The sequence below is a fragment of the Ranitomeya variabilis genome, chromosome 7, assembly GCF_051348905.1.
Source record: "Ranitomeya variabilis isolate aRanVar5 chromosome 7, aRanVar5.hap1, whole genome shotgun sequence".
Taxonomy (NCBI): Eukaryota; Metazoa; Chordata; class Amphibia; order Anura; family Dendrobatidae; genus Ranitomeya; species Ranitomeya variabilis.
Genome location: NC_135238.1, coordinates 249,668,236 through 249,696,186, shown reverse-complemented (window position 1 = coordinate 249,696,186; position 27,951 = coordinate 249,668,236). Strand labels below are relative to the sequence as shown.

General features: G+C 43.5%; 1 protein-coding gene across 8 annotated transcripts in view; it reads right to left on the bottom strand.

The window, feature by feature from the left end:
* DPP10 (dipeptidyl peptidase like 10) overlaps positions 1 to 27,951 on the bottom strand; it is a 652,879-nt gene that overhangs the window by 39,927 nt on the left and 585,001 nt on the right. The window contains exon 21 of one of the 8 annotated variants that reach the window (XR_013217894.1): positions 2,921 to 2,999. The exons of the other annotated variants lie outside the window; for them this stretch is intronic. The gene's annotated coding sequence lies outside the window, so the exon portion shown is untranslated. The remainder of the gene's footprint in view (positions 1 to 2,920; positions 3,000 to 27,951) is intronic. 8 annotated transcript variants of the gene reach the window in all.

Genomic DNA, 27,951 nt, shown 5'->3' with positions numbered 1-27,951 from the left:
GCCCTGACCTACAGGAAGAGGGAGGAGCCATTACAGTGTGATTGTGACCTAAGGAAGGGGGAGGAGCCATTACAATGTGGCCCTGACCTAAAGGAAGAGGGAGGAACCATTACAGTGTGATCCTGACCTACAGGAAGAGGGAGGAGCCATTACAGTGTGATCCTGACCTACAGGAAGGGGGCGGAGCCATTACAATGTGGCCCTGACCTACAGGAAGAGGGAGGAGCCATTACAGTGTGATCCTGACCTACAGGAAGGGGGAGGAGCCATTACAATGTGGCCCTGACCTAAAGGAAGAGGGAGGAGCCATTACAGTGTGATCCTGAACTACAGGAAGGGGAAGGAGCCATTACAATGTGGCCCTGACCTACAGGAAGAGGGAGGAGCCATTACAGTGTGATTGAGACCTAAGAAAGGTCGAGGAGCCATTACAATGTGGCCCTGACCTACAGGAAGAGGGAGGAACTATTACAGTGTGATGCTGACCTACAGGAAGAGGGAGGAGCCATTACAGTGTGATCCTGACCTACAGGAAGGGGGAGGAGCCATTACAATGTGGCCCTGACCTACAGGAAGAGGGAGGAGCCATTACAGTGTGATCCTGACCTACAGGAAGAGGGAGGAGCCATTACAGTGTGATCCTGACCTACAGGAAGGGGGAGGAGCCATTACAATGTGGCCCTGACCTACAGGAAGAGGGAGGAGCCATTACAGTGTGATGCTGACCTACAGGAAGAGGGAGGAGCCATTACAGTGTGATACTGACCTACAGGAAGGGGGAGGAGCCATTACAATGTGGCCCTGACCTACAGGAAGAGGGAGGAACCATTACAGTGTGATGCTGACCTACAGAAAGAGGGAGGAGCCATTACAGTGTGATCCTGACCTACAGGAAGGGGGAGGAGCCATTACAATGTGGCTCTGACCTACAGGAAGAGGGAGGAGCCATTACAGTGTGATTGTGACCTAAGGAAGGGGGAGGAGCCATTACAATGTGGCCCTGACCTACAGGAAGAGGGAGGAGCCATTACAGTGTGATTGTGACCTAAGGAAGGGGGAGGAGCCATTACAATGTGGCCCTGACCTACAGGAAGAGGGAGGAGCCATTACAGTGTGATTGTGACCTAATGAAGGGGGAGGAGCCATTACAATGTGGCCCTGACCTACAGGAAGAGCGAGGAGCCATTACAGTGTGATCCTGACCTACAGGAAGAGGGAGGAGCCATTACAGTGTGATCCTGACCTAAGGAAGAGGGAGGAGCCATTACAATGTGGCCCTGACCTACAGGAAGAGGGAGGAGCCATTACAGTGTGATTGTGACCTAAGGAAGGGGGAGGAGCTATTACAATGTGGCCCTGACCTACAGGAAGAGGGAGGAGCCATTACAGTGTGATTGTGACCTAAGGAAGGGGGAGGAGCCATTACAATGTGGCCCTGACCTACAGGAAGAGGGAGGAACCATTACACTGTGATCCTGACCTACAGGAAGAGGGAGGAGCCATTACAGTGTGATCCTGACCTACAGGAAGAGGGAGGAGCCATTACAATGTGGCCCTGACCTGCAGGAAGAGGGAGGAGCCATTACAGTGTGACCTCGACCTACAGGAAGAGGAAGGAGCCATTATAGTGTGATTGTGACCTAAGGAAGAGGGAGGAGCCATTACTGTGTGACACTGACCTACAGAAAGTGGGAGGACCCATTACAGAGTGGCCCTGACCTATGGGAAGAGGGAGGACCCATTATAGTGTGACCCAGACCTAAGGAAAGATGGAGGACCCATTACAATGTCACCTTCACTTACGGGAAGAGGGAGGACCAACTTCAGTGTGATACTGACTACAGGAAGAGGGAGGAATCATTACAGTGTGATACTGATCTACGGGAAGATGTAGTACCCATTACAGTGTGACCTCGACCTACAGGAAGAGCCATTACAATGAGACCCTGACTTACAGGAGAGGGAGGAGCCATTACAGTGTGACCCCGGCCTACAGGAAGAGGTAGGAGTCATTACAGTGTGATACTGACCTATGGGAAAAGCCATTATAGTGTGACCCTGACCTACGGGAAGAGGGAGGACCCGTTACAGCGCAAACCCGACCTACAGGAAGAGGGAGGAGCCATTACAGTGTTACTCTGACCCAAGGGAAGAGCCATTGAAGTGTGATTGTGACATATGAAAAGATGGGGACCCACTATGGTGTGATTCTGACCTATTGGAAGAGAGAGGAGCCATTACAGTACGACCCTGACCTACGTGAAGAGGGACGAGACATTACCGTGTGACCCCGACCTATGGGAAGAGGGAAGAGAAATTACAGTGTGACCCTGTCGCACAAGATGAAGAAGGAGCCATGAAAGAGTTACCCTAACCTATGGGAAGATGTAGGACAAGTTACAGTGTGATCCTGACCTACGGGAAGAGGGAGGAACCATTACAGTGTAATTCTGTCTTACAGGAAGAGGGAGGACCCATTACAGTGTGACCCCGGCCTACAGGAAGAGGTAGGAGTCATTACAGTGTGATACTGACCTATGGGAAAAGCCATTATAGTGTGACCCTGACCTACGGGAAGAGGGAGGACCCATTACAGCGCAAACCCGACCTACAGGAAGAGGGAGGAGCCATTACAGTGTGATACTGTCCTATGGGAAGATGGAGTACTCATTAGAGTGTGACCCCAACCTACAAGAAGAGGGAATAGCCATTACAGAGTGTTCCTGACCTACAAGAAGAGGGAGGACCAATTGCAGTGTGACCCTGAATAATGGGAAAAAAAGACCCCATTACAGTGGGATCCTGACCTGGGGGAAGAGGAAGGAATCATTATAGTGTGATCCTGACCTATGGGAAGAGGGTGGACCCATTGTAGAGTGACCGCGACCAACAGGAAGAGCCATTACAGTGTGACACTGACCTTAGAAAGAGGGAATAGCCATTACAGTGAGACCGTAACCTACGGGAAGATGAAGGACCAATTTCAGTGTGATTCTGACCTACGGAAAAAGGGAGGACCTATTAGATTGTGACCCTGACCTACAGGAATAGCCATTATAATGTGATCCTGACCTAGAGGAAGAGGGACGACCCATTACAGTGTGACCCGGACCTAAAGGAAGAGCCATTATAGTGTGATCCCGACCTACAGGAAGAGGGACGACCCATTACAATGTCACCTACACCTACCGGAAAAGGGAGGACCATTACAGTATGAGCCAGACCTACAGGGAAAGGGAGGAGTCATTACTGTGGGATACTGTAGATGAATGAAAGGGTTAATGTGGATATAATCTGCGCTGCTGAATCAGGTCTAGACGTATATATCTCATAAAGAATGGTGGTTTATTCAACGAGTTTCAAAGTCTAGGTGACGTCTTCATCAGGAAATACCTCACTAACAGGAAATACCTCACTAACAGAGGAAATACCTCACTAACAGAGGAAATACCTCACTAACAGAGGAAATACCTCACTAACGGGAAATACCTCACTAACAGAGGAAATACCTCACTAACAGAGGAAATACCTCACTAACAGGAAATACCGCACTAACAGATGAAATACCGCACTAACAGAGGAAATACCGCACTAACAGAGGAAATACCGCACTAACAGTAAATACCTCACTAACAGAGGAAATACCTCACTAACAGAGGAAATACCTCACTAACGGGAAATACCTCACTAACAGAGGAAATACCTCACTAACAGAGGAAATACCTCACTAACAGGAAATACCGCACTAACAGATGAAATACCGCACTAACAGAGGAAATACCTCACTAACAGAGGAAATACCGCACTAACAGGAAATACATCACTAACAGAGGAAATACCTCACTAACAGAGGAAATACCTCACTAACAGAGGAAATACCGCACTAACAGGAAATACATCACTAACAGAGGAAATACCTCACTAACAGAGGAAATACCTCACTAACAGAGGAAATACCGCACCAACAGAGGAAATACCGCACTAACAGGAAATACATCACTAACAGAGGACATACCTCACTAACAGAGGAAATACCTCACTAACAGGAAATACCTCACTAACAGGAAATACCTCACTAACAGAGGAAATACCTCACTAACAGAGGAAATACCTCACTAACAGGAAATACCGCACTAAAAGAGGAAATACCTCACTAACAGAGGAAATACCTCACTAACGGGAAATACCTCACTAACAGAGGAAATACCTCACTAACAGAGGAAATACCTCACTAACAGGAAATACCGCACTAACAGATGAAATACCGCACTAACAGAGGAAATACCTCACTAACAGAGGAAATACCGCACTAACAGGAAATACATCACTAACAGAGGAAATAGCTCACTAACAGAGGAAATACCTCACTAACAGAGGAAATACCACACTAACAGAGGAAATACCGCACTAACAGGAAATACATCACTAACAGAGGAAATACCTCACTAACAGAGGAAATACCTCACTAACAGAGGAAATACCGCACTAACAGAGGAAATACCTCACTAACAGAGGAAATACCGCACTAACAGAGGAAATACCTCACTAACAGAGGAAATACCTCACTAACAGGAAATACCGCACTAACAGAGGAAATACCGCGCTAACAGAGGAAATACCTCGGTAACAGAGGAAATACCTCACTAACAGAGGAAATACCTCACTAACAGAGGAAATACCGCACTAATAGAGGAAATACCTCACTAACAGGAAATACCTCACTAACAGAGGAAATACCTCACTAACAGGAAATGCCTCACTAACAGGAAATACCTCACCAACAGGAAATACCTGACTAACAGAGGAAATACCTCACTAACAGAGGAAATACCGCACTAACAGAGGAAATACCGCACTAACAGAGGAAATACCGCACTAACAGAGGAAATACCGCACTAACAGGAAATACATCACTAACAGAGGAAATACCTCACTAACAGAGGAAATACCGCACTAACAGAGGAAATACCGCACTAACAGAGGAAATAACGCACTAACGGAGGAAATACCGCACTAACAGGAAATACCTCACTAACAGAGGAAATACCACACTAACAGAGGAAATACCGCACTAACAGAGGAAATACCGCACTAACAGGAAATACCTCACTAACAGAGGAAATACCTCACTAACAGAGGAAATACCTCACTAACAGGAAATACCTCACTAACAGGAAATACCTCACCAACAGGAAATACCTCACTAACAGAGGAAATACCTCACTAACAGAGGAAATACCGCACTAACAGAGGAAATACCGCACTAACAGGGGAAATACCGCACTAACAGGAAATACATCACTAACAGAGGAAATACCTCACTAACAGAGGAAATACCGCACTAACAGAGGAAATATCGCACTAACAGAGGAAATACCTCACTAACGGAGGAAATACCGCACTAACGGAGGAAATACCGCAGTAACAGGAAATACCTCACTAACAGAGGAAATACCACACTAACAGAGGAAATACCGCACTAACAGAGGAAATAGCTCACTAACAGTAAATACCTCACTAACAAAGGAAATACCTCACTAACAGAGGAAATTCCTCACTAACAGGAAATACCTCACTAACGGAGGAAATACCTCACAAATAGAGGAAATACCTCACTAACAGAGGAAATACATCACTAACAGAGGAAATACATCACTAACAGAGGAAATACCTCACTAACAGAGGAAATACCGCACTAACAGAGGAAATACCGCACTAACAGAGGAAATACCTCACTAACAGAGGAAATACCGCACTAACAGAGGAAATACCGCACTAACAGGAAATACCTCACTAAGAGTAAATACCTCACTAATAGAGGAAATACCTCACTAACAGAGGAAATACCTCACTAACAGAGGAAATACCGCACTAACAGGAAATACATCACTAACAGAGGAAATACCTCACTAACAGAGGAAATACCTCACTAACAGAGGAAATACCGCACTAACAGAGGAAATACCTCACTAACAGAGGAAATACCGCACTAACAGAGGAAATACCTCACTAACAGAGGAAATACCTCACTAACAGGAAATACCGCACTAACAGAGGAAATACCGCGCTAACAGAGGAAATACCTCGGTAACAGAGGAAATACCTCACTAACAGAGGAAATACCTCACTAACAGAGGAAATACCGCACTAATAGAGGAAATACCTCACTAACAGGAAATACCTCACTAACAGAGGAAATACCTCACTAACAGGAAATGCCTCACTAACAGGAAATACCTCACCAACAGGAAATACCTGACTAACAGAGGAAATACCTCACTAACAGAGGAAATACCGCACTAACAGAGGAAATACCGCACTAACAGAGGAAATACCGCACTAACAGAGGAAATACCGCACTAACAGGAAATACATCACTAACAGAGGAAATACCTCACTAACAGAGGAAATACCGCACTAACAGAGGAAATACCGCACTAACAGAGGAAATAACGCACTAACGGAGGAAATACCGCACTAACAGGAAATACCTCACTAACAGAGGAAATACCACACTAACAGAGGAAATACCGCACTAACAGAGGAAATACCGCACTAACAGGAAATACCTCACTAACAGAGGAAATACCTCACTAACAGAGGAAATACCTCACTAACAGAGGAAATACCTCACTAACAGGAAATACCTCACTAACAGGAAATACCTCACCAACAGGAAATACCTCACTAACAGAGGAAATACCTCACTAACAGAGGAAATACCGCACTAACAGAGGAAATACCGCACTAACAGGGGAAATACCGCACTAACAGGAAATACATCACTAACAGAGGAAATACCTCACTAACAGAGGAAATACCGCACTAACAGAGGAAATATCGCACTAACAGAGGAAATACCTCACTAACGGAGGAAATACCGCACTAACGGAGGAAATACCGCAGTAACAGGAAATACCTCACTAACAGAGGAAATACCACACTAACAGAGGAAATACCGCACTAACAGAGGAAATAGCTCACTAACAGTAAATACCTCACTAACAAAGGAAATACCTCACTAACAGAGGAAATTCCTCACTAACAGGAAATACCTCACTAACGGAGGAAATACCTCACAAATAGAGGAAATACCTCACTAACAGAGGAAATACATCACTAACAGAGGAAATACATCACTAACAGAGGAAATACCTCACTAACAGAGGAAATACCGCACTAACAGAGGAAATACCGCACTAACAGAGGAAATACCTCACTAACAGAGGAAATACCGCACTAACAGAGGAAATACCGCACTAACAGGAAATACCTCACTAAGAGTAAATACCTCACTAATAGAGGAAATACCTCACTAACAGAGGAAATACCTCACTAACAGAGGAAATACATCACTAACAGAGGAAATACCTCACTAACAGAGGAAATACCGCACTAACAGAGGAAATACCGCACTAACAGAGGAAATACCTCACTAACAGAGGAAATACCGCACTAACAGAGGAAATACCGCACTAACAGGAAATACCTCACTAAGAGTAAATACCTCACTAATAGAGGAAATACCTCACTAACAGAGGAAATACCTCACTAACAGTGGAAATACCTCACTAACAGAGGAAATACCTTACTAACAGCAAATACCTCACTAACAGGAAATACCGCACTAACAGAAGAAATACCGCACTAAGAGGAAATACCTCACTAACAGAGGAAATACCTCGCTAAGGCTACGTTCACATTAGCGTTGTGCGACGCAGCGTCAGGCGCCGCTGCGTCGCCACATGCGTCATGCACCCCTATATTTAACATGGGGGCGCATGGACATGCGTTGCATTTGCGTTTTTGTGACGCATGCGTCGCTGCGGCGCACGCGTCAGGGCGCACAGGACGCAGCAAGTTGCATTTTTTGTGCGTCCAAAATCGAGCAAAAAAAGGACGCATGCGTCACAAAACGCTGCATTGTGCATGCGTTCACATTTGCTTTGTGCGTTGCGTCGCCGACGCTGCGGCGCACAACGCAAATGTGAACGTAGCCTAACAGAGGAAATACCTCGCTAACAGAGGAAATACCTCACTAACAGAGGAAATACCTCACTAACAGAGGAAATACAGCACTAACAGAGGAAATACAGCACTAACAGAGGAAATACCTCGCTAACAGTGGAAATACCTCACTAACAGAGGAAATACCTCACTAACGGGAAATACCTCACTAACAGAGGAAATACCTCACTAACAGGAAATACCTCACTAACGGAGGAAATACCTCACTAATAGAGGAAATACCTCACTAACAGAGGAAATACATCACTAACAGAGGAAATACATCACTAACAGAGGAAATACCTCACTAACAGAGGAAATACCGCACTAACAGAGGAAATACCACACTAACAGAGGAAATACCGCACTAACAGGAAATACATCACTAACAGAGGAAATACCTCACTAACAGAGGAAATACCTCACTAACAGAGGAAATACCGCACTAACAGAGGAAATACCTCACTAACAGAGGAAATACCGCACTAACAGAGGAAATACCTCACTAACAGAGGAAATACCTCACTAACAGGAAATACCGCACTAACAGAGGAAATACCGCGCTAACAGAGGAAATACCTCGGTAACAGAGGAAATACCTCACTAACAGAGGAAATACCTCACTAACAGAGGAAATACCGCACTAATAGAGGAAATACCTCACTAACAGGAAATACCTCACTAACAGAGGAAATACCTCACTAACAGGAAATGCCTCACTAACAGGAAATACCTCACCAACAGGAAATACCTGACTAACAGAGGAAATACCTCACTAACAGAGGAAATACCGCACTAACAGAGGAAATACCGCACTAACAGAGGAAATACCGCACTAACAGAGGAAATACCGCACTAACAGGAAATACATCACTAACAGAGGAAATACCTCACTAACAGAGGAAATACCGCACTAACAGAGGAAATACCGCACTAACAGAGGAAATAACGCACTAACGGAGGAAATACCGCACTAACAGGAAATACCTCACTAACAGAGGAAATACCACACTAACAGAGGAAATACCGCACTAACAGAGGAAATACCGCACTAACAGGAAATACCTTACTAACAGAGGAAATACCTCACTAACAGAGGAAATACCTCACTAACAGGAAATACCTCACTAACAGGAAATACCTCACCAACAGGAAATACCTCACTAACAGAGGAAATACCTCACTAACAGAGGAAATACCGCACTAACAGAGGAAATACCGCACTAACAGGGGAAATACCGCACTAACAGGAAATACATCACTAACAGAGGAAATACCTCACTAACAGAGGAAATACCGCACTAACAGAGGAAATATCGCACTAACAGAGGAAATACCTCACTAACGGAGGAAATACCGCACTAACGGAGGAAATACCGCAGTAACAGGAAATACCTCACTAACAGAGGAAATACCACACTAACAGAGGAAATACCGCACTAACAGAGGAAATAGCTCACTAACAGTAAATACCTCACTAACAAAGGAAATACCTCACTAACAGAGGAAATTCCTCACTAACAGGAAATACCTCACTAACGGAGGAAATACCTCACAAATAGAGGAAATACCTCACTAACAGAGGAAATACATCACTAACAGAGGAAATACATCACTAACAGAGGAAATACCTCACTAACAGAGGAAATACCGCACTAACAGAGGAAATACCGCACTAACAGAGGAAATACCTCACTAACAGAGGAAATACCGCACTAACAGAGGAAATACCGCACTAACAGGAAATACCTCACTAAGAGTAAATACCTCACTAATAGAGGAAATACCTCACTAACAGAGGAAATACCTCACTAACAGAGGAAATACCGCACTAACAGGAAATACATCACTAACAGAGGAAATACCTCACTAACAGAGGAAATACCGCACTAACAGAGGAAATACCTCACTAACAGAGGAAATACCGCACTAACAGAGGAAATACCTCACTAACAGAGGAAATACCTCACTAACAGGAAATACCGCACTAACAGAGGAAATACCGCGCTAACAGAGGAAATACCTCGGTAACAGAGGAAATACCTCACTAACAGAGGAAATACCTCACTAACAGAGGAAATACCGCACTAATAGAGGAAATACCTCACTAACAGGAAATACCTCACTAACAGAGGAAATACCTCACTAACAGGAAATGCCTCACTAACAGGAAATACCTCACCAACAGGAAATACCTGACTAACAGAGGAAATACCTCACTAACAGAGGAAATACCGCACTAACAGAGGAAATACCGCACTAACAGAGGAAATACCGCACTAACAGAGGAAATACCGCACTAACAGGAAATACATCACTAACAGAGGAAATACCTCACTAACAGAGGAAATACCGCACTAACAGAGGAAATACCGCACTAACAGAGGAAATAACGCACTAACGGAGGAAATACCGCACTAACAGGAAATACCTCACTAACAGAGGAAATACCACACTAACAGAGGAAATACCGCACTAACAGAGGAAATACCGCACTAACAGGAAATACCTCACTAACAGAGGAAATACCTCACTAACAGAGGAAATACCTCACTAACAGAGGAAATACCTCACTAACAGGAAATACCTCACTAACAGGAAATACCTCACCAACAGGAAATACCTCACTAACAGAGGAAATACCTCACTAACAGAGGAAATACCGCACTAACAGAGGAAATACCGCACTAACAGGGGAAATACCGCACTAACAGGAAATACATCACTAACAGAGGAAATACCTCACTAACAGAGGAAATACCGCACTAACAGAGGAAATATCGCACTAACAGAGGAAATACCTCACTAACGGAGGAAATACCGCACTAACGGAGGAAATACCGCAGTAACAGGAAATACCTCACTAACAGAGGAAATACCACACTAACAGAGGAAATACCGCACTAACAGAGGAAATAGCTCACTAACAGTAAATACCTCACTAACAAAGGAAATACCTCACTAACAGAGGAAATTCCTCACTAACAGGAAATACCTCACTAACGGAGGAAATACCTCACAAATAGAGGAAATACCTCACTAACAGAGGAAATACATCACTAACAGAGGAAATACATCACTAACAGAGGAAATACCTCACTAACAGAGGAAATACCGCACTAACAGAGGAAATACCGCACTAACAGAGGAAATACCTCACTAACAGAGGAAATACCGCACTAACAGAGGAAATACCGCACTAACAGGAAATACCTCACTAAGAGTAAATACCTCACTAATAGAGGAAATACCTCACTAACAGAGGAAATACCTCACTAACAGAGGAAATACATCACTAACAGAGGAAATACCTCACTAACAGAGGAAATACCGCACTAACAGAGGAAATACCGCACTAACAGAGGAAATACCTCACTAACAGAGGAAATACCGCACTAACAGAGGAAATACCGCACTAACAGGAAATACCTCACTAAGAGTAAATACCTCACTAATAGAGGAAATACCTCACTAACAGAGGAAATACCTCACTAACAGTGGAAATACCTCACTAACAGAGGAAATACCTTACTAACAGCAAATACCTCACTAACAGGAAATACCGCACTAACAGAAGAAATACCGCACTAAGAGGAAATACCTCACTAACAGAGGAAATACCTCGCTAAGGCTACGTTCACATTAGCGTTGTGCGACGCAGCGTCAGGCGCCGCTGCGTCGCCACATGCGTCATGCACCCCTATATTTAACATGGGGGCGCATGGACATGCGTTGCATTTGCGTTTTTGTGACGCATGCGTCGCTGCGGCGCACGCGTCAGGGCGCACAGGACGCAGCAAGTTGCATTTTTTGTGCGTCCAAAATCGAGCAAAAAAAGGACGCATGCGTCACAAAACGCTGCATTGTGCATGCGTTCACATTTGCTTTGTGCGTTGCGTCGCCGACGCTGCGGCGCACAACGCAAATGTGAACGTAGCCTAACAGAGGAAATACCTCGCTAACAGAGGAAATACCTCACTAACAGAGGAAATACCTCACTAACAGAGGAAATACAGCACTAACAGAGGAAATACAGCACTAACAGAGGAAATACCTCGCTAACAGTGGAAATACCTCACTAACAGAGGAAATACCTCACTAACGGGAAATACCTCACTAACAGAGGAAATACCTCACTAACAGGAAATACCTCACTAACGGAGGAAATACCTCACTAATAGAGGAAATACCTCACTAACAGAGGAAATACATCACTAACAGAGGAAATACATCACTAACAGAGGAAATACCTCACTAACAGAGGAAATACCGCACTAACAGAGGAAATACCGCACTAACAGAGGAAATACCTCACTAACAGAGGAAATACCGCACTAACAGAGGAAATACCGCACTAACAGGAAATACCTCACTAAGAGTAAATACCTCACTAATAGAGGAAATACCTCACTAACAGAGGAAATACCTCACTAACAGTGGAAATACCTCACTAACAGAGGAAATACCTTACTAACAGCAAATACCTCACTAACAGGAAATACCGCACTAACAGAAGAAATACCGCACTAAGAGGAAATACCTCACTAACAGAGGAAATACCTCGTTAAGGCTACGTTCACATTAGCGTTGTGCGACGCAGCGTCGGGCGCCGCTGCGTCGCCACATGCGTCATGCACCCCTATATTTAACATGGGGGCGCATGGACATGCGTTGCATTTGCGTTTTGTGATGCATGCGTCGCTGCGGCGCACGCGTCAGGGCGCACAGGATGCAGCAAGTTGCATTTTTTGTACGTCCAAAATCAAGCAAAAAAAGGACGCATGCGTCACAAAACGCTGCATTGTGCATGCGTTCACATTTGCTTTGTGCGTTGCGTCGCCGATGCTGCAGCGCACAACGCAAATGTGAACGTAGCCTAACAGAGGAAATACCTCGCTAACAGAGGAAATACCTCACTAACAGAGGAAATACCTCACTAAGAGAGGAAATACAGCACTAACAGAGGAAATACCGCAATAACAGAGGAAATACCTCGCTAACAGTGGAAATACCTCACTAACAGAGGAAATACCTCACTAACGGGAAATACCTCACTAACAGAGGAAATACCGCACTAACAGGAAATACATCACTAACAGAGGAAATACCTCACTAACAGAGGAAATACCTCACTAACAGGAAATAACCTCACTAACAAAGGAAATACCTCACTAACAGAGGAAATACCTCACTAACAGAGGAAATACCTCACTAACAGGAAATACCTCACTAACAGGAAATACCTCACCAACAGGAAATACCTCACTAATAGAGGAAATACCTCACTAACAGAGGAAATACCGCACTAACAGAGGAAATACCGCACTAACAGAGGAAATACAGCACTAACAGGAAATACATCACTAACAGAGGAAATACCTCACTAACAGAGGAAATACCGCACTAACAGAGGAAATACCTCACTAACGGAGGAAATACTGCACTAACGGAGGAAATACCGCACTAACAGCAAATACCTCACTAACAGAGGAAATACTGCACTAACGGAGGAAATACCGCACTAACAGGAAATACCTCACTAACAGAGGAAATACCACACTAACAGAGGAAATACCGCACTAACAGAGGAAATAGCTCACTAACAGGAAATACCTCACTAACAGAGGAAATACCTCACTAACAGAGGAAATTCCTCACTAACAGGAAATACCTCACTAACAGAGGAAATACCTCACTAATAGAGGAAATACCTCACTAACAGAGGAAATACCTCACTATCAGAGGAAATACATCACTAACAGAGGAAATACCTCACTAACAGAGGAAATACCTCACTAACAGAGGAAATACCGCACTAACAGAGGAAATACCTCACTAACAGAGGAAATACCGCACTAACAGAGGAAATACCGCACTAACAGGAAATACCGCACTAAGAGTAAATACCTCACTAACAGAGGAAATACCTCACTAACAGAGGAAATACCTCACTAACAGAGGAAATACCTCACTAACAGAGGAAATACCTCACTAACAGTGGAAATAACTTACTAACAGGAAATACCTCACTAACAGAGGAAATACCGCACTAACAGAGGAAATACCTCACTAACAGTGGAAATACCTCACTAACAGAGGAAATACCTTACTAACAGGAAATACCTCACTAACAGAGGAAATACCGCACTAACAGAAGAAATACCGCACTAACAGAGGAAATACCTCACTAACAGAGGAAATACCTCGCTAAGGCTATTTTCACATTAGCGTTGTGCGACGCAGCGTCGGGCGCCACTGCGTCGCCGCATGCGTCATGCACCCCTATATTTAACATGGGGGTGCATGGACATGCGTTGCATTTGCGTTTTGTGACGCATGCGTCGCTGCGGCGTACGCGTCAGGGCCCACAGGACGCAGCAAGTTGCATTTTTTGTGCGTCCAAAATCAAGCAAAAAAAGGACGCATGCGTCACAAAACGCTGCGTTGTGCATGCGGTCACATTTGCTTTGTGCGTTGCGTCGCCGACGCTGCGGCGCACAACGCAAATGTGAACGTAGCCTAACAGAGGAAATACCTCGCTAACAGAGGAAATACCTCACTAACAGAGGAAATACCTCACTAACAGAGGAAATACCGCACTAACAGAGGAAATACAGCACTAACAGAGGAAATACCGCAATAACAGAGGAAATATCGCACTAACAGAGGAAATACCTCACTAAGAGGAAATACCGCACAAACAGAGGAAATGCCGCACTAACAGAGGAAATACCTTACTAACAGAGGAAATACCTCACTAACAGAGGAAATACCTCACTAACACAAGAAATACCTCACTAACAGAGGAAACACCGCACTAACAGAGGAAATACCGCACTACCAGAGGAAATACCTCATTAATAGAGGAAATACCTCACTAACACAAGAAATACCTCACTAACAGAGGAAATACCGCACTAACAGAGGAAATACCGCACTAACAGGAAATACCGTACTAACAGAGGAAATACCGTACTAACAGAGGAAATACCTCGCTAACAGAGGAAATACCTCACTAACAGAGGAAATACCTCACTAACAGAGGAAATACCGCACTAACAGAGGAAATTCCTCAATAACAGAGGAAATACCTCACTAACAGGAAATACCGCACTAACAGAGGAAATACCGCGCTAACAGAGGAAATACCTCGGTAACAGAGGAAATACCTCACTAACAGAGGAAATACCTCACTAACAGAGGAAATACCGCACTAACAGAGGAAATACCGCACTACCAGAGGAAATACCTCACTAACAGAGGAAATACCTCACTAACAGAGGAAATACCGCACTAACAGAGGAAATACCGCACTAACAGAGGAAATACCTCACTAACAGAGGAAATACCGCACTAACAGAGGAAATACCGCACTACCAGAGGAAATACCTCACTAACAGAGGAAATACCTCACTAACACAAGAAATACCTCACTAACAGAGGAAATACCGCACTAACAGAGGAAATACCGCACTACCAGAGGAAATACCTCACTAACAGAGGAAATACCTCACTAACACAAGAAATACCTCACTAACAGAGGAAATACCGCACTAACAGAGGAAATACCTCACTAACAGAGGAAATACCTCACTAACAGAGGAAATACCTCACTAACAGAGGAAATACCACACTAACAGAGGAAATACCTCACTAACAGAGGAAATACCTCACTAACAGAGGAAATACCGCACTAACAGAGGAAATACCGCACTACCAGAGGAAATACCTCACTACCAGAGGAAATACCTCACTAACAGAGGAAATACCTCACTAACAGAGGAAATACCGCACTAACAGAGGAAATACCGCACTAACACAAGAAATACCTCACTAACAGAGGAAATTCCGCACTAACAGAGGAAATACCGCACTAACAGGAAATACCGCACTATCAGAGGAAATACCGTACTAACAGAGGAAATACCTCGCTAACAGAGGAAATACCTCACTAACAGAGGAAATACCTCACTAACAGAGGAAATACCGCACTAACAGAGGAAATTCCTCAATAACAGAGGAAATACCTCACTAACAGGAAATACCGCACTAAAAGAGGAAATACCGCGCTAACAGAGGAAATACCTCGGTAACAGAGGAAATACCTCACTAACAGAGGAAATACCTCACTAACAGAGGAAATACCGCACTAACAGAGGAAATACCGCACTACCAGAGGAAATACCTCACTAACAGAGGAAATACCTCACTAACAGAGGAAATACCGCACTAACAGAGGAAATACCGCACTAACAGAGGAAATACCTCACTAACAGAGGAAATACCGCACTAACAGAGGAAATACCGCACTACCAGAGGAAATACCTCACTAACAGAGGAAATACCTCACTAACACAAGAAATACCTCACTAACAGAGGAAATACCGCACTAACAGAGGAAATACCGCACTACCAGAGGAAATACCTCACTAACAGAGGAAATACCTCACTAACACAAGAAATACCTCACTAACAGAGGAAATACCGCACTAACAGAGGAAATACCTCACTAACAGAGGAAATACCTCACTAACAGAGGAAATACCTCACTAACAGAGGAAATACCACACTAACAGAGGAAATACCTCACTAACAGAGGAAATACCTCACTAACAGAGGAAATACCGCACTAACAGAGGAAATACCGCACTACCAGAGGAAATACCTCACTACCAGAGGAAATACCTCACTAACAGAGGAAATACCTCACTAACAGAGGAAATACCGCACTAACAGAGGAAATACCGCACTAACACAAGAAATACCTCACTAACAGAGGAAATTCCGCACTAACAGAGGAAATACCGCACTAACAGGAAATACCGCACTATCAGAGGAAATACCGCACTAACAGAGGAAATACCTCACTAACAGAGGAAATACAGCACTAACAGGAAATACCGCACTAACAGAGGAAATACCTCACTAACAAAAGAAATACCTCACTAACACAAGAAATACCTCACTAACACAAGAAATACCTCACTAACAGAGGAAATACCTCGCTAACAGAGGAAATACCGCACTACCAGAGGAAATACCTCACTAACAGAGGAAATACCTCACTAACAGAGGAAATACCGCACTAACAGAGGAAATACCGCACTAACAGAGGAAATACTGCACTAACAGGAAATACATCACTAACAGAGGAAATACCTCACTAACAGAGGAAATACCGCACTAACAGAGGAAATACCTCACTAACGGGAAATACCTCACTAACAGAGGAAATACCTCACTAACAGGAAATACCTCACTAACAGAGGAAATACCGCACTAACAGAGGAAATACCGCACTAACAGAGGAAATACCACACTAACAGGAAATACATCACTAACAGAGGAAATACCTCACTAACAGGAAATAACCTCACTAACAAAGGAAATACCTCACTAACAGAGGAAATACCTCACTAACAGAGGAAATACCTCACTAACAGGAAATACCTTACTAACAGGAAATACCTCACCAACAGGAAATACCTCACTAACAGAGGAAATACCTCACTAACAGAGGAAATACCGCACTAACAGAGGAAATACCGCACTAACAGAGGAAATACTGCACTAACAGGAAATACATCACTAACAGAGGAAATACCTCACTAACAGAGGAAATACCGAACTAACAGAGGAAATACCTCACTAACGGAGGAAATACTGCACTAACGGAGGAAATACCGCACTAACAGGAAATACCTCACTAACAGAGGAAATACCACACTAACAGGGGAAATACCGCACTAACAGAGGAAATAGCTCACTAACAGGAAATACCTCACTAACAGAGGAAATACCTCACTAACAGAGGAAATTCCTCACTAACAGGAAATACCTCACTAACAGAGGAAATACCTCACTAATAGAGGAAATACCTCACTAACAGAGGAAATACCTCACTATCAGAGGAAATACGTCACTAACAGAGGAAATAACTCACTAACAGAGGAAATACCTCACTAACAGAGGAAATACCGCACTAACAGAGGAAATACCGCACTAACAGAGGAAATACCGCACTAACAGAGGAAATACTGCACTAACAGGAAATACCGCACTAAGAGTAAATACCTCACTAACAGAGGAAATACCTCACTAACAGAGGAAATACCTCACTAACAGAGGAAATACCTCACTAACACTGGAAATACCTTACTAACAGGAAATACCTCACTAACAGAGGAAATACCGCACTAACAGAGGAAATACCTCACTAACAGTGGAAATACCTCACTAACAGAGGAAATACCTTACTAACAGGAAATACCTCACTAACAGAGGAAATACCGCACTAACAGGAAATACCGCACTATCAGAGGAAATACCGCACTAACAGAGGAAATACCTCACTAACAGAGGAAATACAGCACTAACAGGAAATACCGCACTAACAGAGGAAATACCTCACTAACAAAAGAAATACCTCACTAACACAAGAAATACCTCACTAACAGAGGAAATACCTCGCTAACAGAGGAAATACCGCACTACCAGAGGAAATACCTCACTAACAGAGGAAATACCTCACTAACAGAGGAAATTCCGCACTAACAGAGGAAATACCGCACTAACAGAGGAAATACTGCACTAACAGGAAATACATCACTAACAGAGGAAATACCTCACTAACAGAGGAAATACCGCACTAACAGAGGAAATACCTCACTAACGGGAAATACCTCACTAACAGAGGAAATACCTCACTAACAGGAAATACCTCACTAACAGAGGAAATACCGCACTAACAGAGGAAATACCGCACTAACAGAGGAAATACCACACTAACAGGAAATACATCACTAACAGAGGAAATACCTCACTAACAGAGGAAATACCGCACTAACAGAGGAAATACCGCACTAACAGAGGAAATACCTCACTAACAGAGGAAATACCGCACTAACAGAGGAAATACCGCACTAACAGGAAATACCTCACTAAGAGTAAATACCTCACTAATAGAGGAAATACCTCACTAACAGAGGAAATACCTCACTAACAGAGGAAATACATCACTAACAGAGGAAATACCTCACTAACAGAGGAAATACCGCACTAACAGAGGAAATACCGCACTAACAGAGGAAATACCTCACTAACAGAGGAAATACCGCACTAACAGAGGAAATACCGCACTAACAGGAAATACCTCACTAAGAGTAAATACCTCACTAATAGAGGAAATACCTCACTAACAGAGGAAATACCTCACTAACAGTGGAAATACCTCACTAACAGAGGAAATACCTTACTAACAGCAAATACCTCACTAACAGGAAATACCGCACTAACAGAAGAAATACCGCACTAAGAGGAAATACCTCACTAACAGAGGAAATACCTCGCTAAGGCTACGTTCACATTAGCGTTGTGCGACGCAGCGTCAGGCGCCGCTGCGTCGCCACATGCGTCATGCACCCCTATATTTAACATGGGGGCGCATGGACATGCGTTGCATTTGCGTTTTTGTGACGCATGCGTCGCTGCGGCGCACGCGTCAGGGCGCACAGGACGCAGCAAGTTGCATTTTTTGTGCGTCCAAAATCGAGCAAAAAAAGGACGCATGCGTCACAAAACGCTGCATTGTGCATGCGTTCACATTTGCTTTGTGCGTTGCGTCGCCGACGCTGCGGCGCACAACGCAAATGTGAACGTAGCCTAACAGAGGAAATACCTCGCTAACAGAGGAAATACCTCACTAACAGAGGAAATACCTCACTAACAGAGGAAATACAGCACTAACAGAGGAAATACAGCACTAACAGAGGAAATACCTCGCTAACAGTGGAAATACCTCACTAACAGAGGAAATACCTCACTAACGGGAAATACCTCACTAACAGAGGAAATACCTCACTAACAGGAAATACCTCACTAACGGAGGAAATACCTCACTAATAGAGGAAATACCTCACTAACAGAGGAAATACATCACTAACAGAGGAAATACATCACTAACAGAGGAAATACCTCACTAACAGAGGAAATACCGCACTAACAGAGGAAATACCGCACTAACAGAGGAAATACCTCACTAACAGAGGAAATACCGCACTAACAGAGGAAATACCGCACTAACAGGAAATACCTCACTAAGAGTAAATACCTCACTAATAGAGGAAATACCTCACTAACAGAGGAAATACCTCACTAACAGTGGAAATACCTCACTAACAGAGGAAATACCTTACTAACAGCAAATACCTCACTAACAGGAAATACCGCACTAACAGAAGAAATACCGCACTAAGAGGAAATACCTCACTAACAGAGGAAATACCTCGTTAAGGCTACGTTCACATTAGCGTTGTGCGACGCAGCGTCGGGCGCCGCTGCGTCGCCACATGCGTCATGCACCCCTATATTTAACATGGGGGCGCATGGACATGCGTTGCATTTGCGTTTTGTGATGCATGCGTCGCTGCGGCGCACGCGTCAGGGCGCACAGGATGCAGCAAGTTGCATTTTTTGTACGTCCAAAATCAAGCAAAAAAAGGACGCATGCGTCACAAAACGCTGCATTGTGCATGCGTTCACATTTGCTTTGTGCGTTGCGTCGCCGATGCTGCAGCGCACAACGCAAATGTGAACGTAGCCTAACAGAGGAAATACCTCGCTAACAGAGGAAATACCTCACTAACAGAGGAAATACCTCACTAAGAGAGGAAATACAGCACTAACAGAGGAAATACCGCAATAACAGAGGAAATACCTCGCTAACAGTGGAAATACCTCACTAACAGAGGAAATACCTCACTAACGGGAAATACCTCACTAACAGAGGAAATACCGCACTAACAGGAAATACATCACTAACAGAGGAAATACCTCACTAACAGAGGAAATACCTCACTAACAGGAAATAACCTCACTAACAAAGGAAATACCTCACTAACAGAGGAAATACCTCACTAACAGAGGAAATACCTCACTAACAGGAAATACCTCACTAACAGGAAATACCTCACCAACAGGAAATACCTCACTAATAGAGGAAATACCTCACTAACAGAGGAAATACCGCACTAACAGAGGAAATACCGCACTAACAGAGGAAATACAGCACTAACAGGAAATACATCACTAACAGAGGAAATACCTCACTAACAGAGGAAATACCGCACTAACAGAGGAAATACCTCACTAACGGAGGAAATACTGCACTAACGGAGGAAATACCGCACTAACAGCAAATACCTCACTAACAGAGGAAATACTGCACTAACGGAGGAAATACCGCACTAACAGGAAATACCTCACTAACAGAGGAAATACCACACTAACAGAGGAAATACCGCACTAACAGAGGAAATAGCTCACTAACAGGAAATACCTCACTAACAGAGGAAATACCTCACTAACAGAGGAAATTCCTCACTAACAGGAAATACCTCACTAACAGAGGAAATACCTCACTAATAGAGGAAATACCTCACTAACAGAGGAAATACCTCACTATCAGAGGAAATACATCACTAACAGAGGAAATACCTCACTAACAGAGGAAATACCTCACTAACAGAGGAAATACCGCACTAACAGAGGAAATACCTCACTAACAGAGGAAATACCGCACTAACAGAGGAAATACCGCACTAACAGGAAATACCGCACTAAGAGTAAATACCTCACTAACAGAGGAAATACCTCACTAACAGAGGAAATACCTCACTAACAGAGGAAATACCTCACTAACAGAGGAAATACCTCACTAACAGTGGAAATAACTTACTAACAGGAAATACCTCACTAACAGAGGAAATACCGCACTAACAGAGGAAATACCTCACTAACAGTGGAAATACCTCACTAACAGAGGAAATACCTTACTAACAGGAAATACCTCACTAACAGAGGAAATACCGCACTAACAGAAGAAATACCGCACTAACAGAGGAAATACCTCACTAACAGAGGAAATACCTCGCTAAGGCTATTTTCACATTAGCGTTGTGCGACGCAGCGTCGGGCGCCACTGCGTCGCCGCATGCGTCATGCACCCCTATATTTAACATGGGGGTGCATGGACATGCGTTGCATTTGCGTTTTGTGACGCATGCGTCGCTGCGGCGTACGCGTCAGGGCCCACAGGACGCAGCAAGTTGCATTTTTTGTGCGTCCAAAATCAAGCAAAAAAAGGACGCATGCGTCACAAAACGCTGCGTTGTGCATGCGGTCACATTTGCTTTGTGCGTTGCGTCGCCGACGCTGCGGCGCACAACGCAAATGTGAACGTAGCCTAACAGAGGAAATACCTCGCTAACAGAGGAAATACCTCACTAACAGAGGAAATACCTCACTAACAGAGGAAATACCGCACTAACAGAGGAAATACAGCACTAACAGAGGAAATACCGCAATAACAGAGGAAATATCGCACTAACAGAGGAAATACCTCACTAAGAGGAAATACCGCACAAACAGAGGAAATGCCGCACTAACAGAGGAAATACCTTACTAACAGAGGAAATACCTCACTAACAGAGGAAATACCTCACTAACACAAGAAATACCTCACTAACAGAGGAAACACCGCACTAACAGAGGAAATACCGCACTACCAGAGGAAATACCTCATTAATAGAGGAAATACCTCACTAACACAAGAAATACCTCACTAACAGAGGAAATACCGCACTAACAGAGGAAATACCGCACTAACAGGAAATACCGTACTAACAGAGGAAATACCGTACTAACAGAGGAAATACCTCGCTAACAGAGGAAATACCTCACTAACAGAGGAAATACCTCACTAACAGAGGAAATACCGCACTAACAGAGGAAATTCCTCAATAACAGAGGAAATACCTCACTAACAGGAAATACCGCACTAACAGAGGAAATACCGCGCTAACAGAGGAAATACCTCGGTAACAGAGGAAATACCTCACTAACAGAGGAAATACCTCACTAACAGAGGAAATACCGCACTAACAGAGGAAATACCGCACTACCAGAGGAAATACCTCACTAACAGAGGAAATACCTCACTAACAGAGGAAATACCGCACTAACAGAGGAAATACCGCACTAACAGAGGAAATACCTCACTAACAGAGGAAATACCGCACTAACAGAGGAAATACCGCACTACCAGAGGAAATACCTCACTAACAGAGGAAATACCTCACTAACACAAGAAATACCTCACTAACAGAGGAAATACCGCACTAACAGAGGAAATACCGCACTACCAGAGGAAATACCTCACTAACAGAGGAAATACCTCACTAACACAAGAAATACCTCACTAACAGAGGAAATACCGCACTAACAGAGGAAATACCTCACTAACAGAGGAAATACCTCACTAACAGAGGAAATACCTCACTAACAGAGGAAATACCACACTAACAGAGGAAATACCTCACTAACAGAGGAAATACCTCACTAACAGAGGAAATACCGCACTAACAGAGGAAATACCGCACTACCAGAGGAAATACCTCACTACCAGAGGAAATACCTCACTAACAGAGGAAATACCTCACTAACAGAGGAAATACCGCACTAACAGAGGAAATACCGCACTAACACAAGAAATACCTCACTAACAGAGGAAATTCCGCACTAACAGAGGAAATACCGCACTAACAGGAAATACCGCACTATCAGAGGAAATACCGTACTAACAGAGGAAATACCTCGCTAACAGAGGAAATACCTCACTAACAGAGGAAATACCTCACTAACAGAGGAAATACCGCACTAACAGAGGAAATTCCTCAATAACAGAGGAAATACCTCACTAACAGGAAATACCGCACTAAAAGAGGAAATACCGCGCTAACAGAGGAAATACCTCGGTAACAGAGGAAATACCTCACTAACAGAGGAAATACCTCACTAACAGAGGAAATACCGCACTAACAGAGGAAATACCGCACTACCAGAGGAAATACCTCACTAACAGAGGAAATACCTCACTAACAGAGGAAATACCGCACTAACAGAGGAAATACCGCACTAACAGAGGAAATATCTCACTAACAGAGGAAATACCGCACTAACAGAGGAAATACCGCACTACCAGAGGAAATACCTCACTAACAGAGGAAATACCTCACTAACACAAGAAATACCTCACTAACAGAGGAAATACCGCACTAACAGAGGAAATACCGCACTACCAGAGGAAATACCTCACTAACAGAGGAAATACCTCACTAACACAAGAAATACCTCACTAACAGAGGAAATACCGCACTAACAGAGGAAATACCTCACTAACAGAGGAAATACCTCACTAACAGAGGAAATACCTCACTAACAGAGGAAATACCACACTAACAGAGGAAATACCTCACTAACAGAGGAAATACCTCACTAACAGAGGAAATACCGCACTAACAGAGGAAATACCGCACTACCAGAGGAAATACCTCACTACCAGAGGAAATACCTCACTAACAGAGGAAATACCTCACTAACAGAGGAAATACCGCACTAACAGAGGAAATACCGCACTAACACAAGAAATACCTCACTAACAGAGGAAATTCCGCACTAACAGAGGAAATACCGCACTAACAGGAAATACCGCACTATCAGAGGAAATACCGCACTAACAGAGGAAATACCTCACTAACAGAGGAAATACAGCACTAACAGGAAATACCGCACTAACAGAGGAAATACCTCACTAACAAAAGAAATACCTCACTAACACAAGAAATACCTCACTAACACAAGAAATACCTCACTAACAGAGGAAATACCTCGCTAACAGAGGAAATACCGCACTACCAGAGGAAATACCTCACTAACAGAGGAAATACCTCACTAACAGAGGAAATACCGCACTAACAGAGGAAATACCGCACTAACAGAGGAAATACTGCACTAACAGGAAATACATCACTAACAGAGGAAATACCTCACTAACAGAGGAAATACCGCACTAACAGAGGAAATACCTCACTAACGGGAAATACCTCACTAACAGAGGAAATACCTCACTAACAGGAAATACCTCACTAACAGAGGAAATACCGCACTAACAGAGGAAATACCGCACTAACAGAGGAAATACCACACTAACAGGAAATACATCACTAACAGAGGAAATACCTCACTAACAGGAAATAACCTCACTAACAAAGGAAATACCTCACTAACAGAGGAAATACCTCACTAACAGAGGAAATACCTCACTAACAGGAAATACCTTACTAACAGGAAATATCTCACCAACAGGAAATACCTCACTAACAGAGGAAATACCTCACTAACAGAGGAAATACCGCACTAACAGAGGAAATACCGCACTAACAGAGGAAATACTGCACTAACAGGAAATACATCACTAACAGAGGAAATACCTCACTAACAGAGGAAATACCGAACTAACAGAGGAAATACCTCACTAACGGAGGAAATACTGCACTAACGGAGGAAATACCGCACTAACAGGAAATACCTCACTAACAGAGGAAATACCACACTAACAGGGGAAATACCGCACTAACAGAGGAAATAGCTCACTAACAGGAAATACCTCACTAACAGAGGAAATACCTCACTAACAGAGGAAATTCCTCACTAACAGGAAATACCTCACTAACAGAGGAAATACCTCACTAATAGAGGAAATACCTCACTAACAGAGGAAATACCTCACTATCAGAGGAAATACGTCACTAACAGAGGAAATAACTCACTAACAGAGGAAATACCTCACTAACAGAGGAAATACCGCACTAACAGAGGAAATACCGCACTAACAGAGGAAATACCGCACTAACAGAGGAAATACTGCACTAACAGGAAATACCGCACTAAGAGTAAATACCTCACTAACAGAGGAAATACCTCACTAACAGAGGAAATACCTCACTAACAGAGGAAATACCTCACTAACACTGGAAATACCTTACTAACAGGAAATACCTCACTAACAGAGGAAATACCGCACTAACAGAGGAAATACCTCACTAACAGTGGAAATACCTCACTAACAGAGGAAATACCTTACTAACAGGAAATACCTCACTAACAGAGGAAATACCGCACTAACAGGAAATACCGCACTATCAGAGGAAATACCGCACTAACAGAGGAAATACCTCACTAACAGAGGAAATACAGCACTAACAGGAAATACCGCACTAACAGAGGAAATACCTCACTAACAAAAGAAATACCTCACTAACACAAGAAATACCTCACTAACAGAGGAAATACCTCGCTAACAGAGGAAATACCGCACTACCAGAGGAAATACCTCACTAACAGAGGAAATACCTCACTAACAGAGGAAATTCCGCACTAACAGAGGAAATACCGCACTAACAGAGGAAATACTGCACTAACAGGAAATACATCACTAACAGAGGAAATACCTCACTAACAGAGGAAATACCGCACTAACAGAGGAAATACCTCACTAACGGGAAATACCTCACTAACAGAGGAAATACCTCACTAACAGGAAATACCTCACTAACAGAGGAAATACCGCACTAACAGAGGAAATACCGCACTAACAGAGGAAATACCACACTAACAGGAAATACATCACTAACAGAGGAAATACCTCACTAACAGGAAATAACCTCACTAACAAAGGAAATACCTCACTAACAGAGGAAATACCTCACTAACAGAGGAAATACCTCACTAACAGGAAATACCTCACTAACAGGAAATACCTCACCAACAGGAAATACCTCACTAACAGAGGAAATACCTCACTAACAGAGGAAATACCGCACTAACAGAGGAAATACCGCACTAACAGAGGAAATACTGCACTAACAGGAAATACATCACTAACAGAGGAAATACCTCACTAACAGAGGAAATACCGAACTAACAGAGGAAATACCTCACTAACGGAGGAAATACTGCACTAACGGAGGAAATACCGCACTAACAGGAAATACCTCACTAACAGAGGAAATACCACACTAACAGAGGAAATACCGCACTAACAGAGGAAATAGCTCACTAACAGGAAATACCTCACTAACAGAGGAAATACCTCACTAACAGAGGAAATTCCTCACTAACAGGAAATACCTCACTAACAGAGGAAATACCTCACTAATAGAGGAAATACCTCACTAACAGAGGAAATACCTCACTATCAGAGGAAATACGTCACTAACAGAGGAAATAACTCACTAACAGAGGAAATACCTCACTAACAGAGGAAATACCGCACTAACAGAGGAAATACCGCACTAACAGAGGAAATACCGCACTAACAGAGGAAATACTGCACTAACAGGAAATACCGCACTAAGAGTAAATACCTCACTAACAGAGGAAATACCTCACTAACAGAGGAAATACCTCACTAACAGAGGAAATACCTCACTAACACTGGAAATACCTTACTAACAGGAAATACCTCACTAACAGAGGAAATACCGCACTAACAGAGGAAATACCTCACTAACAGTGGAAATACCTCACTAACAGAGGAAATACCTTACTAACAGGAAATACCTCACTAACAGAGGAAATACCGCACTAACAGAAGAAATACCGCACTAACAGAAGAAATACCGCACTAACAGAGGAAATACCTCACTAACAGAGGAAATACCTCGCTAAGGCTACGTTCACATTAGCGTTGTGCGACGCAGCGTCGGGCGCCGCTGCATCGCCGCATGCGTCATGCACCCCTATATTTAACATGGGGGTGCATGGACATGCGTTGCATTTGCGTTTTGTGACGCATGCGTCGCTGCGGCGTACGCGTCAGGGCGCACAGGACGCAGCAAGTTGCATTTTTTGTGCGTCCAAAATCAAGCAAAAAAAGGACACATGCGTCACAAAACGCTGCGTTGTGCATGCGGTCACATTTGCTTTGTGCGTTGCGTCGCCGACGCTGCGGCGCACAACGCAAATGTGAACGAAGCCTAACAGAGGAAATACCTCGCTAACAGAGGAAATACCTCACTAACAGAGGAAATACCGCACTAACAGAGG